We start from the raw sequence: 20779 nt of genomic DNA on the forward strand, positions 1-20779 counted from the left end.
AAACCAAAAGAGAGAAAACTGGAGTATGGCACGGTGTGATGGGGGTTGGGGGTCAGGAGGCCTATACTGACACAATAGGATAAGTAATGATACCTCAGCTGTGGGGACCATGGCAGTGAGCCATAAAGGAGACCAATGCATACAAATACAGTACTACAAATCAATGTGGTACTATATGTGCAGATAATGTGTGTGGCCAGTGAGGGAGTGAACAGTGTGCGCATGGATGACTCATGTCAGGGACTGTCAAAAATGATCTTGGGAGCTGCAGCATGCAGGAAGGTAGAGCGTTGCTGTACACACTTCTGTGTGACAGAATGTACATCAGTTGTAGTCTGCAGCTGCTTTTCTGCACCCCATCCCATATGTTCTCCTACTCAGTGCATTATCGGAAGTATATGCATGATGAAGGGTTTGTTCGATTTCTGCATGTATCTTTCATTTTCTGCATTCATTGTACTTGGCTAATCTGTTGACCAATAACCTGTCCTTGGTGTTTGTGCGTGTCTGTCAGTAAAAAAACTGCCTCGTGACATCTCTGCCTGAATCTAGTTGTTATCATCTGCAGAGCTGTATACTGAACAGTTGAAAAAGAAAGACGTTTTACTACTATGAATTGCTGTCAACCTCTTAGCACAAAAAATCTCGACAAAGCAAAAAATAATGGGGGACAAAGCCCCCAAAATAGGGACAATTTTTAAATATTGCTCTTATTGACTTAGAAAGTTGATAGAATAAAAAAATGTGTTACCATGCATTTTTCTGAAGGATATGAAGTCCTCACTGATATGCCACAAAAATCCAGAAAACCACAACTTTTATGAGGAGTAGACCAAAAATAAGAGGCAAAAATCTGGACATTCTATGAAAATCTGCACAGTTAAGAGTTATGCTACAATGTTATGTATCATGATCCTTGCTACAACTTATGCCACGTTTGTAGCTAGTGGTACTGATTTTTCAGATTGCCCCCCGAGTGCATATTGCTTGTATAGTGAACGTAATCTGCATTTTAATTTTTTGCTGGTGTATGATACATGCTAAATAAATGCTTAAATAAAGTCATGGTATTTTTTTTCACAACATTATAAATCGTTGGCAGCTGCATAACATGCTGCCTGGGATTGTGAAGGGCTCTTCCCTCATCAGCAGCTGCTTTGTTTCGCAGAAGTTGTACTTTCCAAGGTTAAGAAGCATTATAAAATATTACTGCAATAATTCTAAATCACGTCTAATCCTCAAACTGCTTGACAAAAACTGTGAACATTTAACCAGGTCAAATGTCACTCATTCAATAAAGTGAAAGTCTTCTAAGTCTGTTTCCCATTTAGTTGCTTCCACCAAAGTAACATCACTTACATTATTGATTAAAATTTTCTTTTGGCCAAGAAACTTCTTCCCTCAACATGACTACTTTAATGATAGATTGCTGAGCTGAGACTGTAGGAGGAAGTTTAACTGCTGCACTTTATCCTTTTATCCTTCCTGCTCCTTCTTCTGAAGAAAAACATAATGGAATTTAGTTTCTTCATTTTTGATCCGTTGCTTAACAGAGCACCTTTGCCTTCATTACCCCATAGTTTATTGCATCTGTATTTCTTCCTAGCCCACAAGTCTCTCTTCTCCTGCTAGCTATTTAGGAGTCATTCTTGCATTCATATTAAATCTATTGGTTATCCCTTTTCTTCTTCAGCTTTTCATGTATTTAAATGCTAAGCTGTACTGCAGGATGACAGTTTTGCATCTAGTCCCCTCTGACTATTGAACCTGTCTCCCAGATGCCCAGTTGATCCTGCCATTTCGGGATGAGAGCTCTATGGTCCATGAATTCTGCTATGTGAAGCGTTGAATATGCTGGGAGTGTTGTCATCATCCATACAAGTGATCAAGGGTTTGCCATATGCCTCTTTTTCCACTCATATGCATGTAGATATTCAATGAGAGGGCATGCCATGAGTTGATGTGCGACACCTTTTTGTGAATCTAACAGGGACGATGCACAACCAGGCACTCCCCCATGAGAGGCAGGGGAACAGCATAGCTTCCTCATTCCTTTCTTTGTCTTCTCTAGCCATCTTCACCACCACCTCAGCTAAGAAACGCTGGTTGCCTAAGTTATAGTCAAGGCTTATCTGTTTACACCACAGAACTAGCAATGTTCAGAAGGCTTTCTGACATCCTTTTGAACACTAGCTTTGTTAATGAGTACTAGGTTCAGAATGTTTTCATTACTAGCAGATTTCTTAATTATTTCCAAGAAAAATATCTAATAAGTAGGTCAGGAAGAAAAATTGTAAATCTACATGCATACAACAGTATTGTAACAATGTAGATCACTTTTTTCTGGCATAGTTTTCTGTTTCTTTTACCAGCAACCAGATGATCATAACCATCGAATTCCTAGCTTGTTGTTTCTATCCTGTAATAAATGTATTACTTCAGCCCTTTCCTTATTTCTGCCTGTTTCTGCAGCTTTTATACCAGAGTTTTCAAAAGGCAGCATTCCACCTTTCTTCCTTTTCTATAATCATCTTGAAAGCAGGTGCCCTTAGAAGGATATATTTCAATATTTCAGACATATGTTTTTCTACAAAAGTAAAGTTCAGCATTAATTTAATGGGTAATCAGAGTAAAAAAAATTCAAGCGAAAGTGAAATTTTCGGTAAACAACAGAAATATCACGTTCTTCTCCTTTACTGCAAATGGTTGTCACAGAAAAGGAAAACCAAAAAATGATTTGTACTTCATAAATAGTTGCTTAAAAACTGCATTACAGCCACTATATACTGTGAGCTCTGATAAATGAATTTTCAATCGAAATTGACCTATAGCTATTCAGAATTCATTAAACTAATTATATTAAACTGGTTTTATTAGAGAGTGTGCATCCACGTAGACTTTTACTAACATGACAGTAATGTATACAGTAAGTTTCTCATTAAAGTTATTAGCTTAAGAAGCTATATTTATAACCTGTATTGTACTTCAAAAATGTTTTCAAGGTAAGCAGATCTTCTGTATCTAGTAATATATCCATCAGTTGTTTCTCAGTAACATCCAGCTCTATGAACAGCTGTTGTTATTCACAGAACGTACTGGGCAAGTAGGAAATGGAAATAGATTGCTAGGCCTTTCTTTGGTACCACACACGCATGCACACACACACACACACACACACACACACACACACACACACACACACACACACACACACACACAGATGCATATACACACACACATATACACACACACACACACACACACACACACACACACACACACACACACACACACACACACACACATCCACACGCACGCACACACACACCCACACAGATGCATACACATACACACACACACACACACACACACACACACACACACACTTGCACACACTCATGCACACACACACGCACACACACAGATGCATACACATGCACACACACACACACACACACACACACATAGATGCATGCATGCACACACACACACACACACACACACACACACACACACACACTCACGCAGATGGTTTAGAGTTGCTAGTCCAGCTACAGCATGTCTTTGACATGTGGGAGGAGATCTAAGTAACCAAAGATAACCCACATAAACACAGCGAGGACATGTAGACACTGCACAGAAGGCAGCCCCAAATGAAAACCAAACTAGAAAACCACTTTTTGTGAGGAGAGTGCCACTGTGCACCTGAAATCCTCACATTATACTTGCATAACTCCCCATATTGCTTGCTAAAAGCTTGACACCTCCCCCTTTTTGATGTTTATTCATTTTTTGTAGTCCTTTATTTTTATTTATTTATTTATTTATTTTAGCATTACACTTATTATTTGACCTCTGCAGTATGACCACTTTTTCCCCCAAATTCCTTTGTAAACCATCTCTGACTTTATCGGTAAACTGTTCATCTCCGTAAGTCATCTTTGCAGAGTTGTGTTACTTTTTCAAGCGTATACATTTGTATGTCTGTAAAGCATACAGTGTCCACCCTACTTATTTAACATATTTACAACCTGCCTAAATTCCTTCTGCATTCTTGTCAGCATGTGTCCTACCATGTGCACTGTTCCTACTTTAACAAAGACAGGAAGTTTTATCTCATGATGATGAAACAAAAAGACCTTCATAACTACTAATTTCATCAATGCACTTAAAAAGCTGCAACTGGACTCCCCTAAAACAATTATCTCTAGATGAAGCCGTAGTATACTTCAACACAACCTTCCTAAAAATCTTAAACCAACATGCAACCTCCTGAATCATTAGAATAAAAACTAACTATGCCCCATGGCTAAGAAAAAGCACTAAAACTATAATAAAAGAAAGGGACAAGGCCTGGATTCAATATCAAAAAAACAAAACCACTACTTTGGGACAAAACTATCGACAGCTCCGGATCAAAGCCAAAAACAAATCAAACTAGACAAATCTAACTACTATAAAAACCTACAAGAAAAATATGCTCACAACCCCCAAAAATTCTGGAACACAATAAATGGTATACTGCACCCAGGGAAGGCCACTACACCAACCCCCATGCTACCAAATAACCATGAAAACATTCCCACACAATTTAACAAATTCTTTACCAAAACAGTCCAGACCCTTGCCAATGCCCAAGATAATAGTACTACTAGACCCGCACCAATAACTACCCCAGCCCACCCTAATGTACAAAACAATACCCCCAGTTTTCACCTTCACCCCGTGTCCACCAAGGCAATTTCTAAGCTTCTTAAGAAGCTTAAACCAACCACTCTAGTAGCTGATAAGCTACCATGCGACTTCCTTCAAATATCAGCTGAAGCTATAGCCTATCCAGTCTCCATTCTCATAAATAGATCTCTATCAGAATGCAAAGTACCCACCTCATGGAAAACCTCACATATCATCCCACTGCACAAAGGATGTAACTCCTTAGAGCTCACCAACTACTGCCCAATAGCTATCCTATCACTTTTATCCAAAATATTAGAAAGAGTGGTTCATACTCAACTAATGCAATACCCCCAAAATAACAACCTACTCTCCATATCCCAGCATGGCTTTAGACCTTCCCATAACACCACAACAGCATGACTAGCTTTTACCAACATAGTTAACCACCAAAGAAACAAGGGTCTATTCATTTCTTCCATATTCTTAGACCTATCAAAAGCTTTTGACATGGTAAACCACAGTATGCTTCCTGAATCTCTGTCTTCCCTAAATATAAGTCCCTCCTCTATGTCACAGTTCAACAGCTACTTATCAGATCGACAGCAAGCAGTCCTATTGAAGGACTAATTGTCCCCTCTTCTACCAGTAACCATAGGAGTCCCTCAAGGGTCTATCCTCGGCCCTCTGCTGTTCTCTCTATTTACTAACCTGATCTCTTCATCCTCACCCACTGCCTCAGTAGTACAATATGCAGATGGTACCACTCTTATATGTGCCGCCCCCACCCTAAGTGAACTACCAACCCTAACCCAAAACAACTTCACCCTAGCCAAAACTTGGTTCACTAACATCAAACTTCTTCTTAATCCCAAAAAAAACAAACTAATTCTTTTTGCCCAGGCAGATCTCCTTCCCTAAGCAATTATTTCACCATCAACTGCAAAAACATTCGAATCAGCCCAACCACACACACTAAACTGATAGGAGGATAAATGGACAGTAACATGAAATTCGACAGCCACATAGCACATACCATCAAGAAAGTTAATAAAAAGCTAGCCCTTCTCTACAGGAACAAACAGTTTATGACTAAACATACCAAAGCAACCATCGCTAGGACTCATCTCCTATCCACCCTCCTCTGTGCCTCTTCCATTTTGACTAATCTCTGCCAAACCAATCTAAATAAAATGGAATCCTGCTATAATAAGATTGCCAAGTTTGCTATTGAAGCCTCATATAAGTCCCACCACTGTCGATCCCTAAAACAGCTCAAATGGCTTGAGTTGCCTCATATATTTTTGTCCAATCAACTCTCTATAGCACACCAGCTCTACTACCTCACCGAGTTAACCTCAGCACTTCAGCATTTAATTCAGCAACACATTCCCACTAGAGCCTTAAGATCTAGCAACCAGAACCTCATAACTGTTATCCAACATAAAATGATGCTGATAAATCACTCTTTGCCAGCACCATTGCCAAAACTTGGAACATACTACCAATCCAAATAACTTCTACTACCTCCTTTAATCATTTCAAAAAACTCCTTAAAAAATCCACTACTTAAGCAACTGGCTATGCTCATGCCACTCCCCAGATTAATCCATACCAAGTGAATTGTTTCACATGTTCAACTAAGTATAATCAGATTTGCCCTGAAAGCTTGTAAACCCGTTGATATATACCTTACAAACCTATAACTAAAAAAAAAAAATTGTTTTAAGTGTACTGTGTACCTCAATGTTTTGTTTACTATGTACCTCACAGTTTACTGTGTACCTCAATGAGTGCCTACTGGACTGTCTAACTAGAATTGTTAATTTCTAACAAATTATGTGTAAATACTATTTGTATGCTATATTTTCTTTTCTCTCATGTACTGTATTATATTGTAATGTGGAGCTTTTCTCCCCGGGCCCTCTGCTGAAAATGGACCTGTGTCCAGTCGGACTTTCCTGGTAAACAAATGTAAAATAAAATAAAAAATAAAATGATTTCACTACACCTTTCATGTATTTTTCTACCTGGGTAAACTGACAGCCAAATGACCCCATGACCTTTTCATTTCAATATATCAGACCCATAATGAAACCGGTACCTGTTAGTAAGTGCTTTGTTCTTCTCTTCATAGTTTCTTACTAGGCTATTCACTCTGAAGGATCTTTAGAAGCCTAGCCGTGCCGTCCAATGTTTTTAGCTCATCAGAAATACTCAGTCTAGTGTTCTAAACCTTTTCTGCTCAGGAACAGGCTTCCTGTCCACATAAAACAAAACTCATCCCCATCCATATACAGGTGCATCTTGGATCTACAGATGGGTAACAGAAAATGTACACCAGGACTTCCCCCTGTGCTACAAATAGGCAGAGGCAGCTCCTATGTGATTTATCCCATGCAAGAGTCCACTCAAATTATTTATGGGACAATCACAGTTATTTTCACAATCATGGGATGTGATAGGTAAGGCCAATCTAACTCCAAACAGGATAGGTTAATTCAAGCACCAGATGGGAAACTGGCTACGTTTAAAATGGCTCATAAGGGCAGCTAGACTAGTACTGACCTATGACCTTGTTACCTATGAATATATGCATGCATGTATTGCAAATAGAGCAGCAGGGCAGAATGTCAAGAATGCTTTATATTGCATAGTTTTCTGTGTGATTTTTGTTGATTGCATAGTATTTTGAACACACACTGTATTTGTATTGTTGGAATACCATGTACAAGGCTAGCATTTGGTATGTGAGTATATTTTGTCAGGTAAGAGTTGGCATTAGTTTTTTGAGTTTTCTATGGAAAATCACTGTAAAAGGCAGGTAAAAAAACTTTTTGCAGTTTCAGTTAGGTACAATATAGAGGGTTATGATTGCTTCCCAATTGTAACCATGTTATTGTGTGTTCAAGTCATGGATGGCAAGAAATTAACCTTGAGAGTGAAGCTTGAATGGTGAGTCTTGGCATCCATGTTGAGAACACATAAAAACTAGTTATGATCACTGAGACACGATCGTAACTATTTGTAGTGCATGGATTTTTATCTACATTATTATCCTGTTACTTAATAGAAGAAGTAGACAGCAAGTACAGGTAAATATAACTGCAGGAAAAAGACAGGGACAGTTTTTAAATACTATCTTAATTTAAATGTTACTTACAGACTAACATCTGTAAAGTTCTGTGGATTTATGAAAAAAGCTTTTTAGGGACAGATGAGAGTGAAGGAATGTCCCTTCCATGTTACCCGACTATAACAGTACTCAGGGGGTATAGATTTAGAAAAAATGAAAGTTGGTAATCCATGATTTGCACAAGTGATGCAATATTATGTAGTCGTTATATAAATAGTATCAGCTCGTCTTCTCATTGTCAGAAACCTCCAGGCACCTGCTGACTGCACCACAGGCATCTGTCAACATTTTGTATCCTACTTCTACAGAGAACTATGAGCTCCGCTCCTGCTTCAGTCATGTCCTGCCATCATCTTTGTGTTATCTGCTTTAAACTCAGCGATAGCTTTGCTTAAGATGCGTATGATGACAGTACTAAATCAAGTAAAGACACCATGTTGGAAGGCTTATAACTGCTCAAGAACATTATGTTCCTGTAGCTGCCATATCCAATAAAAGCACACACTCAAGCAAACTAAAAATACTGTACCCAGAAACGTGACACTTTATTTATAGCTCACACTATCAACAGTAAATTTCACCAAACAGATTTTTTTAAAAATTTGCTCAGCATTCCATACTGAATGTGACACAGATGTCCTTGGAACAAGAATAAGTATTTACCAACAACTTTACCAAAACGCTGCACCATGCATACCTCTCAACCCCTAAGTGCAAGAAATCTGGACAAAGTCCGACAAAATGGGGGTACAGAGGCCCAAAAATAGGGACATATTTTAAATATTGCTCTTACAAACTTATAAAGTTGCTGGAGTAACAGGGTTTGTTTTAACATACAATTTTCAGAAGGATTTGAAGTCTGAAACTGAAATATATGTCATCATTTAGTGACTTCAATTCTCAGTTCATCCCAGTGATTTGAACAGGCTAAAAATATGAACCAAAAATCTGGACATTCTATGAAAATCTGGACAGTTGAGAGGTATGTGCACCAGCCAATGTTTTAGTGATAAGAAGAACTAATTGCAATTGAGGCACTCTGACCTCATTACCATTTCCTGCTTGCTATGCGCTTTATAACTGTAGAGCAATCAGTAATTAGGATTTCCAAAGCTGGTCTCCAGGAACATCAACGTGAAAGCTCAGGCATGCTCAATACACCACTCCTTAGAATGACTTTCACCAAAGAGTTGGTCGTATCTTTTGCTGGTGTGCAAGTATAACAGCAGGATGCTTCAGAATTCATTATTTTTCTTAGTATGATATCAGAGCATGTAATATTTGTGTACACACAATGCCAAAATGTGAATCCTAAGTGTAATGGAAGAGTACGTTACTGTAGCCATTTGATGGTTAGTCTAAGCCTATTATTTCAAACACCATTTCACTGAAGAACATTCACTGAGGAATATTTTTCTGACTAGGAAGTTAGCTATACCCTTATCCTAGCTGTAATGGTAACACTAGAGTTACAATATAATACTGGGGGTATGGGATTAGAGCCATATGGATTGTTATAAAGAGTGAAGTGTCAAAATGGAAAGCCTATCTTGAGTATCAGTAATGAGGAGTCAGTAAAATCTAATATTTATTGCACCAGGTAAAGGTGGAATGGTGATAACTAAGTGCATGTGATGCTAGGGTTAATGTGACAGTGCATGCACAACAAGGTGACTTTATTTCTTGAATTCTTTGGGCACTGTCCGACAGTAATGACCACAGCAGGTACTTCATAGCCCTAGTCTGCTGTACAGTCATCGGCTGACTACAGCAAAGTTGTCAGAATTCATCTCCTGGCACCACTGTGGGGATGATGGTGCACAGGATAAACTGCCATCATGACATATGTGAGATCTTATGTGACTGTAAGCATGCAGATATATCTATGAGCAAAGACTATGGGGCATGTTAATGACAAATGCAAGCAATGCCTGAGTGCAAAACCATATTTCACAAACATGTACCCTATACAAGCCACATACACTGAGGACAAAGCATGTCTACATCTTGGTGTTGCATTGCCACAGCTAACATTCCACATGGATCCTCGGGTGTGATCAGATGTATGCATTTAACAGCTGTAACAAAGCAAGGGGGTAGGAAGTAGAGAGTAGGCTGTTTTCATGCTGTCCTACTATGGCATCATTACACAGTGCAGTTTTGGGTTCACCATAACAGTAAACATACTGTGATGCTACATGACTGCTGCTGCTTGGCTGTATGGCCTGAACTCACATGCAGAAGAAATCAGAGCCATAGGAGGGCAGAGTAGTGGGGTAACCTGATCTGGGAGTCAACCATCAGGGGGTTGTGAACATGCTGACATTTTAAAAGCTATCATTATCATGATAGACTGAAAACTGTCAAACTCCTCTTTTATTTTAATGGTAGCAATGAGTTCTTAAATTGCTAAGTAATGATTTTTACAACATTTACAAAAAGAAAGGATGTTTGTTTACAAGCATCCTGGTAAAGACAGCTTGTAAGCTATTGATTTGTTTGGCAATTCCATACAGCACAGCATGCCAAACTGCACTGCTAGAGCTTTGAACAAAATGTATCTTCCTTATATAAGTCCATAGTCATTTCTGAAGACATACACTTCACTGTTCCTAGCAGGTCATCTGTCGTTACTTTAGCATACAGCTTGTACCTTATTATGCTCGGATTTGTGCCAGCATATGCCAGGGTCAAGGATGCAGGCCAGCAGGATGCAGTGATAAAACCAGAGTCACAGTACCAGACCAAAAAAATTCATCTGGTATGCCATGACACTGTTGCCCTGCATGCCCACTGAAAGTCTGAGGACAATAATTGTAAACACCAACACTCATGTGCAATTATGGGGAATGTATATTTATTCTGAGACTGAGATATGGAAACATTTTTCATAGTCTGAGACATTAGAGTCAATATATATATATAAGTAACAGGTTGATGAAGGGTGCAGCTCTCTGCATTGAGTACAGAGGTTAACACTCTTTGTTAGGACCCTTTAAAAATGTAAGAGTGAGATTTACAAGCTGCTGTTTTCTTTTGGAATGGCACTTTAATGTTCAGTGTCTGGACTCTCAGTATTGGGTCTCACACTTCTGATATGGAGTTAGTTATTCTTCACAGAGTTCAGCCATATGGAGGATTAGTTAGGTCCTGTGCTTCCCCATTGAACTTATGCATAACTTTGTAATTTACCAAGAAACAGCTGCACAATACGTACATGCATGTCATGTCTTACATGATGCATGTACCTCTGTAAACAATTTGCTGGAGCTGTTTGTGTCCATTACAACTTCAGAGATTCCCACAGCCATTCTGTATATTCCTTAATCTTCTACTGTCCCTGTCTGGGGGATGATGTGGTACTAATGAAACTACAGAATGCAGGTTTAAGTGCTCTGTTCAATGGCAGCTACTGTGATTGCTGCAGTTTGTAGTTGTGTTCCTAAGTAGACACTTCCTGTATAGGTGCAGACTGTGAGGTGGGTCATTGTCTCCAGTAATTTCTGGATTGATAGTTTGGCTTCGTTCATTTTATATTTGTTCACATCAAGAAAGCTGATAGCTTGCTTTTTTACATCTTTCCCTTGTAACTTTTCCGGCTGTGTGAACTGCAAGGTTTATTTATTTATTTTTTCATTTTTAAGAGTTATGTGGTGCTTTTCCTGTCTGCTATGCAGCAGTGATCCTGGTATTGTTTCACCTAGATATGTCTTCTTTTTCTTTCCATTTTCAGGAGGAGCGTCTGCCATCCAATGTCCCTGCCATCAGAACATCCTATGATGCTGAAATGCACCATCAGATTAAGATCTAACACATGCAAGCAGGAATAACCTAACCTGTATAACTGTACACACAGCACACACATTTATCTGTTGTTCTGCACAATGAGGCAAGTTGTGAAATCCTGAGAGAAATGTAGAGTCAGATGCACAGGACAAGCAGATAATGTCAGCATGCTCTTGGGACTGTGTGCACTAATGCAACTACCTATGTTTCAAGGACTCACACCTAAGGAAACGGCAAACAAATACTGTCACCTTTTCCAAAGAGTGGCTATACTACACTATGGCTGCAGATGGAGAGTAGGCCAGCATACCAAAACTCATAGGAAAGAAGACAACAGTAAGATAGTGAAATGGGAAGGAGGACAGGAGAACTGGAGAGCAAATGGTAGGGTGGATGAACTGGAAAACAGAAAGAGTATATGGATTGCAGCAGAGATAGGTCTACCAAATAGAGCCAAGAGCCAGAAAGGACTCAAATATGGAGAAAAGTAAATCTAAGAGAGTGCAGGTATCATAGACCAGACTGGATGTCCTCTAAAATATTTAAAAATCTATGCAGTTTTGGTGAGTCCACTAACAAAGAAATTCAGCAGGTTGTTAGTCAGTGAGAAATTCATAGAGTATTTGACAAAGCTCATGGTAACTCCAGTTTGTAAGAATGAACCAGAAAATTGTGGACAATCAATCTGACCACAGGAATGTGTAATGTGGTGGATAAAGTTCTGAGGAAGAGACTGCTGGCATGCCTGAAGTTAAATAGACTCCAGGATACTAATTATCATGGCTTAACTTCCAAAAGATGCTGCTGTTTGAATGTGTTTCATATCTATGATTGGATTACCTTGGATTGGGAGAGAGAAAATTGAGCTGCTCTAGGCTTTTTTTATTTCAGAAAGTTCTTAGATCTAGTGTCACACAGAAGACTACTGAACAAACCACAATGGCTCCCTACTGGGGAAAAATTAATGAAATGGATGGAAAACGTTCGTAATGGTAGGATGATGGAAGTGGTGGGGATGGGCTCTCCATTTTTGGATAAAATGGTAATCGATGAGATGTTCTCAGTGTGCTTATCTTAGACATAAAAGTAGGAAATGAAAACAGGAAAAATAGGAGCAGCGGTTAAAAACAGAGAGGTGAGCCTGTCAAGACATATGCAAATGTTAGCAAAATGGAGAGACATTGGCAGCTAGGGTTTAATGGAAGCAAATGTAAGGTGGAGCAGTTCCATCACAATAACCTGTGGGAAGAGAAGAAGCTGAGAAACTGACTAAGAAGTAGTAGTTCTAAAAATGTCCATGCTGTTCGGTCACGAAGTGCCCTGAGAACAAGCAGCAGACAGGGTAGCATATGCTGAATTGCATCATCAGTGAATAACACCAACGTTAAAGATGTTTTAATAGTCAGTAAGACTGTAGTGGGGCTTCAGCTGACGTATTGTATGTAGTTCAATAGTTCACAGGTAAGAGTAAATAGCTCTGTTAGAAAGAGTTTGGAAGAAGGCAACATGGACAATAAAGAAAATGATGGGGAAAAACTGCATAGAAAGGTTGTGGAAACAAACTGTACACACCAGAAAGTAGAAGAAATGGAGACATGGTAAGGATGTATAAGATCAAAAAATGATTCTGTGGAGAAACAGAATTTAGGAGAAAGGACCTGTATATGAGGCAGGTTGGGCTTTATCAACTACACATTTAAGGAGCTAGTTTCAGTCTTGACATAAAGAAGTATTAGTTTACAGAAAAGGTGGTGGAAACATGGATTGGGCTACCAGAAAAGATGATGGAAAGTAAAACAATAAATTAATTCTGGAGGGTGTGGGAGGTCTGGAAAAACAACAAGGTAAAAGTATGGCAACAACAAGAGGTGCTACCAATGCATATGGGTAGAATAGCTGGACAGATAATGTCCTTCAGGCTGCACTAATCTCATGTGATGTGATGTCATTCAATAAACATTGCTTCAAAGTTACTATTACTCTACATGTGCAGTAGAACTCCAATATAACATACTTGTAGAACAAAGACTAAATATAACATGTATGTAGAACAAAGACTCTAAATATAATATACTTGTAGAACAAAGACTCCAAATATAACATACTTTTAGAACAAAGATTAAATATAACATACTTGTAGAACAAAGACTTTAAATATAACATACTTGTAGAACAAAGACTCCAAATATAACATACTTGTAGAACAAAGACTCTAAATATAACATACATGTAGAACAGAGACTCTAAATATAACATACTTTTAGAACAAAGACAGTATCATTTTTCCTAAAGATGCCACCTAGATCATTCCACACAGTATTTTACTTATGATGGGGTTTACCACTGTATTCCATGTGATCAATTGTGATGGACTAGGAGGTCATTATAATGCCATGGTTTCCATCATATTTCCAAAATTCCATATATTTGGATAACAGTAGATATAGTCTGTGGATGTCCTGTGTTCTGGAATATAGAGCTGTTGTATCCCTTATTATATATGGCTTCTAATACCTTCTGCCAGGTCTGATTCTGTTTCCATTCTAACTCATAATATTGGAAAATGATCCTGCTATAATTCAGGAGAGTTGCACCTTTTACCAGTCACAGATTATTCTGATGCTAGTGGCATGGGAGTACAGTCCACAAAAAAACTTGTTCTACTTGAAACGCCAGAAACTCGAGATGTTCCTGCACTTGGCATCTACAAATGTACTTACACTCAGTCCAGATTATTAAGAGACTGCTGCAACTTGTGATAAATACTGAAGTCTGAAGCTGATCTAGAAATTAGATTCTCTGAAAACTAAATCCCTAGCAAGGAAGCCTGAAGGAATCCAACTTTGACAAACCTTGTGTTGTTGAGTCATGTTACTCTCCTGACATCAGATGCCCACGCATAGCATGTATTTCTCCATGGGCAGTCCAACCAGCTATTAACAGAAAAAAATCTGCTGTTCTGGTCTGATTCTGCTTATGATATTAGCTCATGTACATGTTTTCAGTTAGCATTGTGAAGTAACAATTAATGTGAATAAAAACAGAGTTATCAATAAAAAGATGTTTCCTGTATTACATAATTCTAACATTATATGGTTAGGGTAATCCTATCATAATTTGGGTGGAATTGCATTTAAGGCTGTTAGTCTAAGGAGTTACGAACACAGCAAGGCTACTCTAAATTAGGAAAATGAATGCCTAATGCCATCAGGACTTACTTAGCAAGATTATAATAAGAAAGCAAGATTAACTCAGATTTGCTGTGCCACAACATGTATTAAAATGATAAAAGATAAAAAATAAAGAAAATAAGCGATGTGTAAACAAATGGAAATAAAATGAATTGTAATATGGAATTTAGCTTAACATTTTGGTTGACACAGAGATGTAGGTTTTGTGTATGATTTTTTTTAAGCAAATGTATATTTGTTGTAGAAGGGGGGTATTATATTGGTCATCACTTATTAGATCAGGCATACGTCTCAACATCTTTTTGTGATTTATTTCCTGTGGGTTTGAGTGGTTTTAGTCTTTATTTTGATTGTGTTGTGTTAACATTTTGAACTATTAGTCTTTTGATATCTATATGTTTTGTGTCTGCATTTTTGACTTAATGCTGTATCTATATCTGCTTGTCATCTATCTATCTATCTATCTATCTATCTATCTATCTATCTATCTATCTATCTATCTATCCATCTATCTGTCTATCTATATTTATTAATTTATTTATTGACATTTGCTTACTGGGAAAGTCTGACTGTGTAGGAGCCCATTTTTTGCAGAAGCCCATGGAGAAAAGCTCCAAAGTCATATCATAGGCATATAATTGCTGGAGCCTTCCTGTGTCCTGACAGAGTGCTCTTCAAACTATCTGGAGATATATAGAGCTAAGAATATTTTTCTGGCACTTCAGAGTTGTGTACTGTTAATTGTTGCTTGACTAATTTTATATCATTGCTGGCTGACTTCAGAGTTGTGCACTGTTATTTCTGCTTCACTGTATAGTTTTTCAGATCTCTGCTGAAGGTGTTGGTTTTCTCCTACCCACCTTCCCTATTCCTGTCTTGTTTAAATTTGGAGGCTTTTGGAGTTGCCCGCCCCCACTGTATATTTGATCTGGGACACTCCCCCCAGTTCCATCTCTTTACCTCATTCTGCCTAATAGACTCCTTCTGCACTTGTTTTTAGTCATTTTTAATTTAATTCCATGTTTTTAAACTGTTTGGTCTAACATTGCTACTTACTCAAGTGTGCTAGCTTGCACTGCATTTCAGTTGTTTTTACTGCTGTTTTAGCTACTTTTCTGTACATATAAAAAAAAATCTAAGCCTGTTTTCTACCTTTCCTGTAACTAGTGTAGTCCAGATTCAGATTTGCTGTATCCAGTACTGTATATAAGCTTCTGAGCCCCCCAAGCTTTCTGTGTTGGAGGGAAGCCTTCTAGCTTATCAGTGGGAGTGGTAAGAACTAGGTAAACTATCTACCACATAAGGAGTGGTTCTGGACCAGAAATTGTAGTTATTGGTCATTTGGGCATTTTTTCCATCTCTCTCAACTTTCTGATTTAAAAGCCCGCATTTGCACTTGTTTCCCCCTTTCCTATAACTAGTTTAGTCCATATACAGATTCTTAGTTTTAGCACTTGAATTTGCTTATTCGTGATCAACACTTGTTCAGAACTTGTTGTAAGCACTAAATAACCTACTAATTACTACAGCACTCAACCATCCTCATTACCTAGAGGAAAACAGTTTTGGTACTTACCTTCCTCACTTGAAAAACAGCTCTTGTACTCACTTTCCTCACTTATCTAGAGGAAAATACTTTTTTATTCAGGCATGTCCAAGGGTCAGCTCCCAGTGTTTCTCTCCTGTCTATCTGATGAATCTGGACATCTTGGGGTAATGTAGAAATTGCCTCATGTACACAGACAACCCTCTCCTCCTACCACCCAACACTACAACCTGTGAGAGATGCACTTATCTAGCCAAACTGGAAGTAAAGCTCTCTCCAACCAAGACTGAACTTGACAGTCAAGAGGAGAAGGTAAACACTTGCACCACACCACACTCATCACATAATCTCACTAAATCTACACCACCAAAATTCACACATAGAAACAAGAAAACATTCTCAGAGGCTCTCAATAATAATCTGCTCAAGCAACAGAGACCTCCAAAGCAGAAAAGCAAGCAACCTCCACCCCCAACACAACCCAAATGACACACAGCCTGCAGACTCAGTGTGCCACTCAACCACAGCCAATAAGGCAAAACAACGTACCCAACACACTAGTCATAGATGACGCTATAGTCAGGCACACTGATGTCCCACTCACCAGGCTAAACAAGGAGAAGGTTACTGTCAGCTGCCTGTCAGATGCCAGGATCCACCACATAACCCACACACTCAGGTCACTGCACAACAAGTACAACTATGACTCTGTCATTGTCCATGTTGGTGTGAACGACCTGAGATGTACCTTCCTGGACTACATGAAAAGAGACATGGAAGAGCTCTCCGATCTTGTAGCCCAGGCAGGTATGCCCTAGCCCTGAGTAGCATTCTGCCATCACCCAGAATGATACCACAGTACAAGGACAAAATGATTGACTTCAACAATTGGCTGAACTTCTGGTGTTATTCTAAAGGGATCTAGTATCTGTCTGCCTGGGATGACATGGTCAACAGACCACGATGCTTTACCAGAGATGGCCTGCACCTGTCACCCCTGGGATTCCGGATACTAGCTAAGGTTCTTGCCACCCCTATAGTGACTTTTTTAGGCAAGGTTCAAATGACAAATTCACCACCGTAACAGGAACAGGCAAGCAAAAACTGAGGGTGATGCTACTCAATGCTAGAAGTCTAAATCTCAAAATACACACACTCGAGGCACTCTTTAAAATGGCGAACATCGATATCTGTGCAGTGACTGAGACCTGGTTCAAGGCTCCAGAGAGCACCCCTGCACTACCAGGCTATAACTCATACCATACTTTTCGGCCATGTAACCTGGACCAGAACACCAAAGGTGGAGGTGTGTCCATATTCATTAAGGATATCCACACCTCTAGGCTAATTGCTCAGCATAATGCATCCGAGGTTATCCAAGTGCAACTAACTCTGGGCAAAACTGCAATCCAAATTGTAGCTTGCTACAGATCCCCCACCATGCCCCAGGATTCCCAATCATCTATTCTTGATGTACTGGAAAATATTAGGGTTCAACCAAACACCCTAATAATGGGCGACTTCAACTACCCCACCATTAACTGGGAAAACTACTCATGTACCAACTCCTTTGCTCAACGCTTTCTGGAATTCATAAACTCCAATGCCCTGGATCAACTTATCCACACCCCCACCAGGGGCAACAATATCCTAGATCTAGTCATTACCAACATGAGTGACCGGTGTTCCACACCTGAAGTCAACACCTCATTGGTCCAATCCGACCATAAGCTAGTTACCCCAGATATCCACTTCCTGCCCCCACCCTCCCATTAGGAAACCACAGTAAAAAAATTCTCCAAAGCCAACTTCATGCTTCTTAAGACAGAAATGATGAACTTCAGGACACCCCTGCAGATGGACAATACAGTTACAACTACTGAATCCTACACAATTGCACTTTATAAGCACTTACATGAGTACATGGATTGTGCTATCCCAAACAGAACCAAGACGTTATCCTCCAAAAAAAGGAAGCCAATCTGGTGGTCCCCTGCTATAAACAAACTGTACAACAGAAGGAAGAAACTATTGCAAAAGAGAGTAAAATCCTGTGAGTGGAGGAGCTCCCTGGTCAGCCTCAGTAAGAAGCTGTGTTCCCTGATAAACTCCTCCAAAGCTAGTTATGAAAACATAATCGCCACCGATTCTAAAGACAACCACAAAGCATTCTATAGCTATGTCAAGAATCTCAATGGCAACACTCAGATCTGCTCTGAGTTACAGCACAATGGCACTAAATATACAGATCCAACTGATATTGCCAACATCCTGCAGATAGGTTCAGTGCTAACTTTACCCCCCTTTCGCCCCCTAAAGAGCCCATCTGTATACTGGAACAATGCAAAGTTCTTGTAATCATGGCTGCACAGGTAAAAAACACAGTCTCCAAAGCCAAAAACACAGCATCCATGAGACCAGACAACATCACAGGCTGCGTTCTACACGAACTGGCACCCCACCTAAGTACCATGTTCAATCATAGCCTCACCTCAGGCTTTGTGCCTGCTGAATGGCACACAGCAACAGTTATCCCACTCCACAAGGGGGGAGCCACCAAAGACCCCGGGAACTACCGCCCCATTAACCTGACGAGCCTGGTCTGCAAGGCCATGGAACGTATCATCATGGAACTTATAAACAAAGACATTGGTAATCTCCAAACTCTGGACCCCACCCAGTTCGGGTTTGTAAAAGGCAGATCATGTCTCCTAAACCTGATAGACATTTTTGAGGCAGTCACCAAAGCCGTAGACAAGGATAAGGTGGTTCACACAGCCTATTTAGATCTTGCCAAGGCGTTAGACACCATCCCCCACTCTGGAATTATAGATAAACTCACTAAACTAGGTATAAATCCCTGTGTCACAAAATGGGTTGCCAACTGGCTCACTGACAAAACCCACACTGTGAAAGTAGCAGACTCCAAATCCGACTTCAGACCAGTGACAAGTGGAGTACCACAGGGTTCAGTCCTGGGTCCTCTCCTGTTTGGTATCTACTTCTCTAAAGTACAGGCTAACACAGAAGGTCTTTGGCTAATGAAGTTCGCAGATGACTGCAAACTAGGAGCCATAACTGAAACTCCTAATGATGTGGACATCCTACAAAAGAGCCTCACTGAGACAGATGCCTGGTGTCAAAGTCATGGCCTCAAGCTCAATGCCAAAAAGTGAATTGTCATCCCCTTTGGTAAAAACTCTGTACCCATGAACTACAACATAGGCGGTAGTATACTTAACTCCTAAAGTGTGATAAGAGACCTTGGGACACAGGTGGACAGTAGTCTCTCCTTTGATAATCACATCGACACAGTAGTCAGGAAATCCTTCTACATGGCACACCTCATCACAAAAGGTTTCTCATCCAGAAAAAAGAGGTCAGTGTTCCCCTCTACTCATCACTCATTAGACCCATTATAGAGTACAATGCCCCTTTTGGTATGTTCCTCACAAGACATCTACAACAATTGGAAAGGCCGCAGAAATACTTCATAAAGAGGATTATCGGCCTCAAACAGATGCCCTACGCAGACCGTCTCAAAAAACTCCAGCTTTACTTTGTCACATATCGCCCACTCAGAGGTGATCTCTGCCTAACAAGCTATGTCAAACCTAGAGCTGTTGGACATGCTCCCCTTAAGGAAGTCCCAATCCCTCTGAGCTACACGCTGTAGGGATCTAAACCTTGTCACTACAATAAACAGAACATGCCGGAGGGATGGATTCCTGTCCCAGAGACTTCCCGTACTCTGGAATAAACTACCTATCTATATCAAACAAAGCTCCTCATTAGTAGTCTTCAAGAAAAATCTTGATGATTGGATGGGAAATAGGAAATTCACTTCTATGGCTCTGCTTGACAGTGGCACAGGAAAATAATTTTCTTGGATGGCAAAAGCCAGGGTACCTTTTTGGCTGGGCTTGTATAGGCCCTAAGGCCAATAGGCTAGCACCTACCTATGAACCTGTAAAGTACTGTAAAACATTTTAAGAACAATAATTTTACAATCTTAAAAAATAATACAACAACATCTACAATTTAAATGATTATTCAAATTAGACATAATATGAAAGCATTGGTTAGGAACAGATACAAGTTATGCAACAATGATTTAATAGTTAGAGACATTTAGCCAATTTACAGAGAAATTAAAGGTATGTTAGTATAATACAAACAGGAACCTCAATATGAAGTGAGTGAAAAGCAAAGTTATGGTGTATTTAGGCAGAAAATCAGGGGAGAAAGTTGGGAGAAGTAAGGAAGTGAGTGAAGAAGAGAGAGTAATGAGGTGTAAGGTATGCGTAGGTATTTGTTCAAATTTAGGGATAAAGTTTATTCTGGTGTTGAACAAAGCCAGCTTTTGGCAAGGAAATCTTTCAGAATGGTTTTAAAAGATGGGGGAGGGGGGTACTGAACTGTTGGATTCAGGTAAAGATTTCCAGG

General features: G+C 39.5%; 1 long non-coding RNA gene across 4 annotated transcripts in view; it reads left to right on the forward strand.

Annotated features, from left to right (window-relative positions):
• LOC122811839 overlaps positions 1 to 20779 on the forward strand; it is a 799357-nt gene that overhangs the window by 626163 nt on the left and 152415 nt on the right. The window contains exon 6 of one of the 4 annotated variants that reach the window (XR_006366299.1): positions 11544 to 14883. The exons of the other annotated variants lie outside the window; for them this stretch is intronic. This is a non-coding gene — a long non-coding RNA (uncharacterized LOC122811839). Of the gene's footprint in view, positions 1 to 11543; positions 14884 to 20779 lie in introns of those variants that run through there. 4 annotated transcript variants of the gene reach the window in all.

The sequence above is a fragment of the Protopterus annectens genome, chromosome 9.part0 (genome assembly GCF_019279795.1).
Source record: "Protopterus annectens isolate FY-2018-M chromosome 9.part0, PAN1.0, whole genome shotgun sequence".
NCBI lineage: Eukaryota > Metazoa > Chordata > Ceratodontiformes > Protopteridae > Protopterus > Protopterus annectens.